General features: G+C 44.9%; 1 protein-coding gene across 2 annotated transcripts in view; it reads left to right on the top strand.

Annotated features, from left to right (window-relative positions):
- The first annotated feature begins 511 nt into the window (after positions 1-511).
- kdm6ba (lysine (K)-specific demethylase 6B, a) overlaps positions 512-10587 on the top strand; it is a 98175-nt gene continuing 88099 nt past the window's right edge. Inside the window, exons 1-2 of one of the 2 annotated variants that reach the window (XM_061959270.2) lie at positions 512-734; positions 8963-9015. The gene's annotated coding sequence lies outside the window, so the exon portion shown is untranslated. The remainder of the gene's footprint in view (positions 735-8962; positions 9016-10587) is intronic. The other variant, XM_061959268.2, reaches the window with a different exon arrangement.

Genomic DNA, 10587 nt, shown 5'->3' with positions numbered 1-10587 from the left:
TTAATACTTTCCTGCCTGTTGTTTTTACTTGTCTGCAAGTTATTTTTGTGGAACAAATTAGCACTCCTCCATCTCCTTTGAAACTTTAACAAACATTTATAGGAGTGGGGGAAACCTGACGTCCACTTCTGCATAACATTTATGCAGTTTTGAACTTTTTTTTTTTTCCTTTTTTTTTTTTCTTTCTTTTTTTTTTTTTTTTTTTTTTACAGTATGTGACTATGGAGGCGGGGCGGTTAATGTCCAAGACTCTTCCACCGAAAATAAACCTGCATGCGGGGAAGAGAGAAAGCAGAGGAAGGGAGGAGGAAAGGAAGGCAAAGGGCCCTTCAGCGGGGACACAGGAGAAAACATGAGAATTAAAACTGCGCAGTTTTTTCTGCTTAGTGCCTGCGTGGACCTTCCTCTCATGCGTGGAGCGGATTGGATAGGAGGTTCCGTCAATCCCTTCCGCTTCGTATCTTCAATGATCGTGCGATTTTTTCCCCCACCAGATGGTTCCTGGTATTGGAGGAGGAGGAGAAGCGATCATGCCTTGCCCATGGGCCAACACCTCCACTGCCGGCCTGCGCATGTTTGCACCTAAGCCGTCATGGATGTGCAGTGGAAGCGATGTTTTTTTTTTTTGGACTGGTTTGTTTTTGCGCCAGAAGAGAGGAGATGCTTGTTTTTTCAATGAAAAACTATGAGGCATATTCCCAGGCAGATGTTTGGGCAAGGTGATGGATGTAAAGGTAAGAAATATCAATTACTAGGCAATATTTAGCGCACGCAATCAATTAAAAGGCCTGCAACATTGTGCATTGTTGCAGGCCTTTTTGGACACAAACTCTCCGGTTTGAACATCCATCATGTCGGATGTGTGCGCAGATGTAGACATATTACAAGTTTTGCGCACTGGAGTGTTTCGATTGTCCTTTTTATATATATTTTTGTTTTTATTTTTTAAAATTTTTACCCAAATTCTGATTTGCATCGTCTGGTAGGAAATAGTTTTTTTACGGGAAGGTGCGATGTCGCAATCAGCGTCTGGATCAATCAATGCGCTCAGTCTTGACCAAGTGGCGCAGTGTTGCACAATTTTAGGGGGCGGGGGTGGGGGGGGTGGTGTCTTTTTTTTGGATTACATACGCGCTCGTTGCGGAGGAGGATAGCCGTACTTTGTCTGCCATATGTCATGTGGTTAAGTTGTGGCGGGTTCTCTGATATTTCCAGGAAGAGCGTTTGAATTTTCTTCCTCGGGATGAAGTCTGTCTCCACCCCCGTCTCATCATGCACTTTATGATCAGTGCCACTGGAGAGCGCCCCAGCACCACATTGGTGCGTCTCGAAGTTAAAAACTTCTCTTTGAAATGATATTATTCATCCTACTCACTTAGATAACTGGAAATCGCTCTAGACTTTTATTGCAATTTTGTGCACATTACAGACATCCCACTTACCTTTTGTGGCCCCATTTCGGTCTTTAATATATAGTGCAGTATAGTTCTCAAACTTTTTTCACCAAGTAGCACCTCAGAAAACTCCTGACTTTTCCACCATAATGACCAACATTAAAACACAGTAGCATGTGTTTTTTTTTCTTATATTTTTGTTTTTTAATTATTATTAAATCAACATAAATAACACAAGATACGCTTACAGTTAGTGCACCAACCCAAAACCCCTCCCTCCTTCCCCCTATTATTAACATTCTGGTTCCTACAATACATATCAATGCAGTCTGCAAGGAATACAGTCCGTGAAGCACACGGTTAATTATTTATTAAATAATTAGTTATTAATTTTACTCATTTTCACTAATTACACGTTTCTATGTAACTGTTTTTATTTTAGTTTCTTTTTTGTTTAAATAAAGGACATCATCTTCACCAGACCAGGTTGTCAGTGAAATTAGATTGTTTAAAGGGTTCTTAAAACCAGGTCCAGTCCAGATTATGTCCAGGTCGGGCTCAGCAACACACACCTTCGTTTATGTCCACTCCACTTAGGGAACACAACACAGGGGCGCCGAAAAGGGGGGGGTAAAGGAGACGGATTCTAGGGGCCCATGATGGCGGCGCGCACAGACGCAGCGGCTTACGGCTCTCCATTTCAGTGCTCTTTCTTCCTTCTTTTCTTCATGTTTTTTTTCCTTTTGTGCACCACCTGTACTGCAAACACCCGGTACACCCGCCAGTCACTCTTGGATATCGGTAACTCGCACCAGATATCTGTTTCGAGCGACTTTCACCACGAGCACAACATCCCAGATGACATAGCGAGAGCACAGGATCTCCGTGGTTTGTTGTCGGGTCTGGGAGACGGCGCAGACGGAGGAGGGAGAGGAAGCAGAAGCGTGGCCGCAGGTCCGGCGTCTTGCTCAGGCTTAGGAAACAACCCCACAAGCCACCTCTACCGAGCCTGTTCCTCTCTAATGCCAGATCCCTTGTACAGAAGATGGACGACCTGGAGTTACAACTTGCTGGAAACCGCTATGTTCGGGACTGTTGTGCTATGATTATCACCGAAACCTGGCTTCACCCGGAAATACCCGATGCTAGCATGCAGCTAGCCGGACGCACTCTGCTCCGCCGGGACAGAACTAAGGACTCCGGTAAGAGCAGAGGAGGGGGGCTCTGTATCTACGTGCATGAGAACTGGTGCAACAACGGGACAATCACTGAACAGCACTGTTGCCCGGACGTGGATGTCGGCCTTTTTTTCTCCCGAGAGAGCTGTCTGTTGTTATCATCACGGCTGTGTATATTCCACCGGACGCCAAAGTAAACACAGCGCTCTCTCTTCTGCTGAACACCGTCAACGAACAGCAGCGGGCCCACCCCGACGGTGTTCATATCATAGCAGGGGATTTTAATAAGGCCAATCTGAAGACTGTACTCCCTAAGTTCTACCAGCACGTGAAGTGTTCTACAAGGGGCAAGAACACCCTGGACCACGTGTATACCAACATAAAGCACGCGTACAGAGCTACACCCCTCCCCCAGCTTGGACAGTCAGACCATCTTTCCCTCCTGCTCTCTCCTACCTACACCCCCATCAGACGCCAGGCCAGGCCTATCACAAAGACTGTTATGACCTGGCCTGACGATGCACTCCCCAAACTTCAGGACTGCTTCCAACACACAGACTGGGACCTCTTCCAACAACAGGAGCTGGAGACAGCCACAGGAACGGTGCTGGACTACATAAAGTTCTGCATCGGGAATGTGACTGTGGAAAAAACCATCCGGGTTTACCCCAACAAGAAACCCTGGATGACCAGCCAGGTCCGCACACTCCTCAGGGCCCGCGACGCAGCCTTCAGGTCAGGGGACAGGGCACTGTACAGTGTTGCTAGAGCCGACCTGAAGAGAGGGATTAAAAAAGCAAAGGCGGACTACAGGAGGTGCATAGAGTCCCATCTGTCCAGCAAAAACTCACGGGAGGTGTGGCGGGGCATTCATGACATCACGAACTTCAGAGGCTGCAATATGACAACTGCGGATCAGAGTGCGACACTGGCAGAGGAGCTTAACTGTTTCTTTGCCCGTTTCGAAACCCCCCAGCGACACTCATCTGCTCCAGCCCTGCACCCGCCCCCACCGGGCTCCGGCGCCACTCCACTCACTGTACAGGAGCACAGTGTCAGACGAGTGCTCCTGGCTGTGAACCCCAGGAAGGCTACCGGACCAGACGGAGTACCTGGAAAGGTGCTCAGGACGTGCGCCCACCAGCTCGCTCCCCCCCTCACCAGGATCTTCAACCTCTCCCTGGCTCAGGCAGTCATCCCATCCTGTCTGAAGTCATCTACAATAATCCCAGTGCCGAAGAAGTCTCCCATCACCAGCCTGAATGATTACCGACCAGTGGCCCTCACTCCGGTAATCATGAAGTGCTTCGAGCGACTTGTTCTCCAGCACATCAAGGACCATATCCCTCCAGACTTCGACCCCCACCAGTTCGCATACCGGGCGAACAGGTCCACAGAGGACGCCATCGCTGTTGCTCTCCACTCTGCTCTGAACCACCTGGAGCAGCAGCAGAGCTACGTCCGGATGCTCTCTGTGGACTATAGCTCTGCCTTCAATACAATAATCCCGGACAGACTCTGCAATAAACTGGACACTCTTGGCCTCCCCCCTCTCACAAACGCCTGGATAAGGGACTTCCTAACGGACCGACCCCAGAATGTGAGACTTGGCCCGCACCTCTCATCCTCCCGCACGCTGAGCATCGGCTCCCCAAAGGGCTGTGTGCTGAGCCCCCTCCTCTACTGCCTTTACACCCATGACTGCAGTCCGGCCCACAGTGACAACCTTACCGTCAAGTTCGCCGACGATACCACAGTGGTCGGGCTCATCTCCAGGGGTGACGAGGCTGCCTACAGAGAGGAGGTCCTGAAGCTGACGGCCTGGTCTTCGGAGAACAACCTCGCTCTCAACACCAGCAAGACCAGAGAGATCATCGTCGACTTCAGGAGGAGCAGCACCGACCCTGCCCCCCTCTACATCAACGGCGAGCGTGTAGAGAGGGTCCACACCTTCAGGTACCTTGGAGTCCACATCTCTAATGACTTCTCCTGGACAGTCAACACCACATCAATCATCAAGAAGGCTCAGCAGCGGCTACACTTCCTTAGAGTCCTCGGGAAGTACAACCTGAAGCCTGACCTGCTGCTGACCTTCTACCGCTCGTCCATCGAGAGCCTGCTGACCTACTGTATTACGGTATGGTACGGCAGCTGCACTGCAGCAGACAGGGAGAGGCTGCAAAGAGTGGTCAAGACGGCTCAGAAGATCATCGGCCGCCCTCTCCCCTCTCTGACGGACATCTACACCTCCCGCTGCCTCAACAGAGCCAGTGCCATCATCAAGGACAGCACCCACCCTGGCTCTGACCTGTTCCACCTGCTGCCCTCTGGGAAGCGCTACAGGTGCATTAAAACCAAAACAAACAGGCTAAAGAACAGCTTCTTCCCCAGGGCCATAACCATCCTGAACGGACTGCCCCATTGTCCCTCATAACTGCCTTCTCTTCGGTGCAATAACCCATTCCACCAACCACCCTGTTTTTTTTTTGTTTTTTTTCATGTATATATTCATTTCACACCATATTCATTGCACTTCTACATTTTTTATATTTTTATATATTTGCACATTGTTTTTCTAGCATGCACACATCGCACTGTATGGAATGGCCTCAATCTCGTTACCTTGCGTAATGACAATAAAGCTGATTCTGATTCTGATTCTGAGGGGGACCCAGAGAGGCCCCTAATGATGATGAAATTATAATACAGAAAAAATAATGACACTGTGTTGGGGGCCCTGTAAAGATTATTTTCATGGGGCCCAAAATCCCTAGCGGCGCCCCTGACACAACATATTGCATATAATCTATAAAGTAGTGTTGTGAAGTGAATTATATTAATATAGCGCTTTTCTCTATTGACTCAAAGCGCTTTTACATAGTGAAACCCAATATCTAAGTTACATTTAAACCAGTGTGGGTGGCACTGGGAGCAGGTGGGTAAAGTGTCTTGCCCAAGGACACAACGGCAGTGACTAGGATGGCGGAAGCGGGGATCGAACCTGGAACCCTCAAGTTGCTGGCACGGCCACTCTACCAACTGAGCTATACCGCCGTGTTAATGTTGAGTAGTCTTGAACCCCAAGATGCAGAGATATTATTTAAAAAATATATATTTTAATGTGAATATTAGTATTGTAATATGATCTCATATAATTCTTTGTCGTCTTGTCTTTATTGCACAAGATGCGATTCAACCACACTACAACCCCAATGTGCGTCTCCCCTCTTTTCCCGGCAATACTCGAACCTCTACTGCCTTTCAACAACGTCACTTCCTTATCTGTCCCCGGAAGTCCCGCCCCCCAATCAAAGTCAATGGCTAACACCCGTAGCCAGCCACTACAGTATATTGCGGATAAATTGAGAACAGGTGCTATGTAATGGAAACGGGGTAAGATTAAATAAACTCTGCTTCTTAAAAAAACACGTTGAAAGGAGAAACTGGAAATTGTGACGTATCATGTTGTAATTGTATGCATGTTCGAAATAACAGCCGGCATAGCGCAGGTAAACATTACTTTTTGATTGATTGATTGATTTAAACTTTTATTAGTAGATTGCACAATACAGTACATATTCCGTATAATTGACCACCCGATAACACCCGAATACGTTTTTCAACTTGTTTAAGTCGGGTTCCACGTACCGTAATCAATTCATGGTACAAATATATACTATCATCATAATACAGTCATCACACAAGTTAATCATCAGAGTATATACATTGAATTATTTACAACCCGGGGGGTGGGATGAGGAGAGTTTGGTTGATATCAGCATACTTCAGTCATCAACAATGGCATCATCAGAGAAATGGGCATTGACACAGTGTAGGTCTGACTTGGTAGGATATGTACAGCGAGCAGTGAACATAGTTACCGGTAGTTCAGATAGCATAAGAACAAGTATATACATCTGAAATACATTTGATTATTTACATTTGGTTATTTACAATCCAGGGAGGTGGGATGTGGAAGGGGGAGGGTGTTAGTCAAGGGTTGAAGTTGACTGGAGGTGTTGCCTTAGTGCGGTTTTGAAGGAGGATAGAGATGCACTTTCTTTTACACCTGTTGGGAGTGCATTCCATATTGATGTGGCATAGAAGGAGAATGAGTTTAGACCTTTGTTAGATCGGAATCTGGGTTTAACGTGGTTTGTGGATCTCCACCTGATGTTGTGGTTATGGCGGTCATTTACGTTAAGGAAGTAGTTTGACATGTACTTCGGTATCAGGGAGGTGTAGCTGATTTTATAGACTAGGCTCAGTGCAAGTTGTTTTACTCTGTCCTCCACCCTCAGCCAGCCCACTTTGGAGAAGTGGGTTGGAGTGAGGTGTAATCTTGGGTGGAGGTCTAAAAGTAATCTGACTAGCTTGTTCTGGGATGTTTGGAGTCTAGATTTGAGGGTTTTGGAGGTGCTAGGGTACCAGGAGGTGCATGCGTCATCGAAAAAGGGTTGAACGAGAGTTCCCGCTAGAATCTTCAAGGTGCTTTTGTTGACCAGAGAGGAGATTCTATAGAGAAATCTCGTTCGTTGGTTGATCTTTGTGATTACCTTGGTTGCCATTTTATCACAGGAAAGATTAGCCTCTAGAATGGAACCTCGGTAGGTGACCTCATCTTTCCTGGTGATAACAATGTCACCCACTTTTATAGTGAAGTCACTGACTTTCTTGAGATTGATTTGGGACCCAAATAGGATGGATTCCGTTTTACCCAAGTGTATGGATAGTTTATTGTCAGCGAGCCAGGTGCAAATACTAAGGAGTTCAGCACTGAGGATTTTTTCCACCTGTGACTTGTCCTTGCCGGATACCAGCAGGGCCGAGTCATCCGCAAACAGGAACAATTCACAGTCGCATGCTGATGACATGTGATTTATGTATATTAGGAACAGTAAAGGCCCTTCACCTCTACCACCTGTTTCACTTAATGTCAAAAACAAAACAGGAATAAGGTTCCTGGGAAGTGCAGAGAAAACGCTAGCATACACAAAACCAGTTCCAACAAGAAACAATGATGGAGCCCTGACTACAGGGCAGGCTGGTTTATAAAGAAGCCTGATTGGCAAAAGTGGAACAGGTGAGTCCAGATTGCCAATCAGGGACAGGTGAGGGTGACAGTGCTCAAGCCAGAAGGGAGCTGAAGGCAAAAGGGAAGTCAAATGAAAATAAAAGCAACAAGTAAGATGAACTTAATACCGAAATAAGGAAATATACTAAATAAATAAATAAAGTCATATGTTTATAATTAGATATGAAGATATAATGTATTATTAATATTTTGCAAGTTATGTAAAGATAATCGCATAGGAACAATAAACAAAAAAACTACATTGACAGCTACAGTTTAGTTCAATCCAATATGTTCAATAGTCATGTGTTTATATTCCAGATATTATCCAAAGTTTATATGAAAAAGTAAAGAATGTATGTTGGTTAGTCCAAGAGGAAAGAAAAGTGTTGGTTTTCTCCTATAGTGAAGTCAATTAAAAAACTGCTATGTAAACAAAACACTATGTGGGCAAAAACTATTAAAACGTGTTGTTTAGACATTATACCTTTTAGGGGAAAGGTTTGGCTACAATATGCCTGTCAGATGTTTTTATTTATTTCATTATTGGTTGATCCTTGCATTTTTTCCCCTTGTACAACACTTTGGGGCGGCTGTGGTTTTAAAGGTGCTTTAGAAATAAACCTTGACCTTGATATAAACTTAAACGGTATGGTCGTATGGTCGGTACGGCCATAAATCTGTTACGATGATGGCGTTAGAAGCAATGCTAAATTAGCGATTATCTCTACGGGTTTTTGAATAGACTTTAAAAGTCACGTCACTAAGCCAAGATAAAACTAATATAAAGCACATGTTAATTACAAGTCTATCAGACACAAAGTATAATTGTATCCATGAAGTCATTCAATCCATCAAAGAAGAGTCATACCAAAGACTATAAAAATGGGACCCATTACCTCCCTGCTTGGCACTCAGCATCAAGGGTTGGAATTGGGGGTTAAATCACCAAAAATGATTCCCGGGCGCGCCCACCGCTGCTGCCCACTGCTCCCCTCACCTCCCAGGGGGTGATCAAGGGTGATGGGTCAAATGCAGAGAATAATTTCGCCACACCTAGTGTGTGTGTGACAATCATTGGTACTTTAACTTTAACTTTAACTTTAACAAGCAAACACTGCAGAGCACGATCACCATGTTGATGATCAGCTACTGAAGTGACCTAGCACCATTGTCACATGCTCATTTGTCAAAAAAGACAAAACGACTCAATTTAAGTTTGTGTTTCATTATATTACATTGCAAGAATTTTATCTGGACTACTGCTGTTCTAATAGTGAGCGAATTACTTTTAACTTCAAATGAATATTTTTCAGGATTTTGGGACATGGCTGCCCTTGACCATGAATGTCAAGTTTTGAGGATGTTGGTGAGTTGCTCCTGAATTGTTTATGGTGCTCTTGTTTTAATTATGGAGTCACTACTTTTAGAGGTAGTTTGAGTGAGGAGTTTGGAACGCTGAGTCAGAATGGAGGTGTGTGTGTGTGTGTGTGTGTGTGTGTGTGTGTGTGTGTGTGTGTGTGTGTGTGTGTGTGTGTGTGTGTGTGTGTGTGTGTGTGTGTGGAGATGGATGTCAGGAAGCAGTGGGTGAGGAAGAGGATTCACTGGCACCCTCCTCTTCTCCTCCCCCTCCTGCTCTTGCCATCATCATCCACCTCCAGCTGCTTTTTGAGGGCGTTGAGCACGTTTAACCAAAGAACAAAAAAAAAACAAAAAACTAATCAATAAACGTCGGAAAAAGATTGCCAAGTTTGAGAATGAAGCTCCTCTGCCTCCAGGCTTGTAAGAAGTTTGCCTGTAGGAGAGGGCGTTGGCTTGCGTGTTGTTATATATATATATATATATATATACATATATATATATATCCATCCATCCATCCATTTTCTACCGCTTATTCCCTTATATATATATATATATATAGTACAGGCCAAAAGTTTGGACACACCTTCTCTTTCAATACGTTTTCTTTATTTTCATGACTATTTACATTGTAGATTGTCACTGAAGGCATCAAAACTCTTTCCCTCTATCCTGACTAGTCTTCCAGTTCCCACCGCTAAAAACCATCCCCACAGCATGATGCTGCCACCACCTTACTTCACTGCAGGGATGTTATTGGCCTGTTGATGAGCGGTGCTTGGTTTCTTCCAAACATGACGACTGGCATTCACGCCAAAGAGTTCAATCTTTGTTTCATCAAATCAGATCATTTTGTTTTTCATGGTCTGAGAGTCTCAGGTGCATTGTGGCAAACTTTTTACAAAGAAATGGCTTCCGTCTGGCCACTATACCATACAGGCCTGATTAGTGGTTTTCTGCAGAGATGGCTGTCCTTCTGGAAGGTTCTCCTCTCTCCACAGAGGAATGCTGTAGCTCTGACAGAGTGACTTGGTCACCTCCTTGACTAAACTAAGATGAATGCAGCAATGTACAGAAACCTCCTGGATGAAAATTGACACTTCCCATCCAGTCTGATGGAGCTTGCGAGGTGCTGCTAAGAGGAATAGGTGAAACTGCCCAAAGATAGGTGTACCAAGCTTGTGGCATCGACTTGACTTGAGGCTGTAATTGCTGCCAAAGGTGCATCAACAAAGTATTGAGCACATGCTGTGAATACTTATGTGCATGTGACTTGTTTTTGTTTTTAGTTTGATTAAAAAAACTTTTCGCATTGTCATTATAGGGGATTGTGTGTAGAATTTTGAGGACAAAAATGAATTTATTCCATTCTTCAGTAAGGCCGTAACATTAAAAAATGTGAAACAAGTAAATCGCTGTGAACACTGTCCTACTGGAATTTCTAGCTGGCATCAACTATGTAACAACTAGTTCGCTAGCTAATAACAAGCTAAACTATAACTGAGTTTGCAACTCAGTTAAACTTTTCAAACCCAAAAATATAACGAAAACACCACCAGCTAGCTTATGTTACCATTTGTTT

The sequence above is a fragment of the Nerophis lumbriciformis genome, linkage group LG05 (genome assembly GCF_033978685.3).
Source record: "Nerophis lumbriciformis linkage group LG05, RoL_Nlum_v2.1, whole genome shotgun sequence".
Classification (NCBI taxonomy): Eukaryota; Metazoa; Chordata; class Actinopteri; order Syngnathiformes; family Syngnathidae; genus Nerophis; species Nerophis lumbriciformis.
The sequence above is the reverse complement of the archived record's forward strand: the minus strand, read 5'-3'. Positions and strand labels throughout refer to the sequence as shown.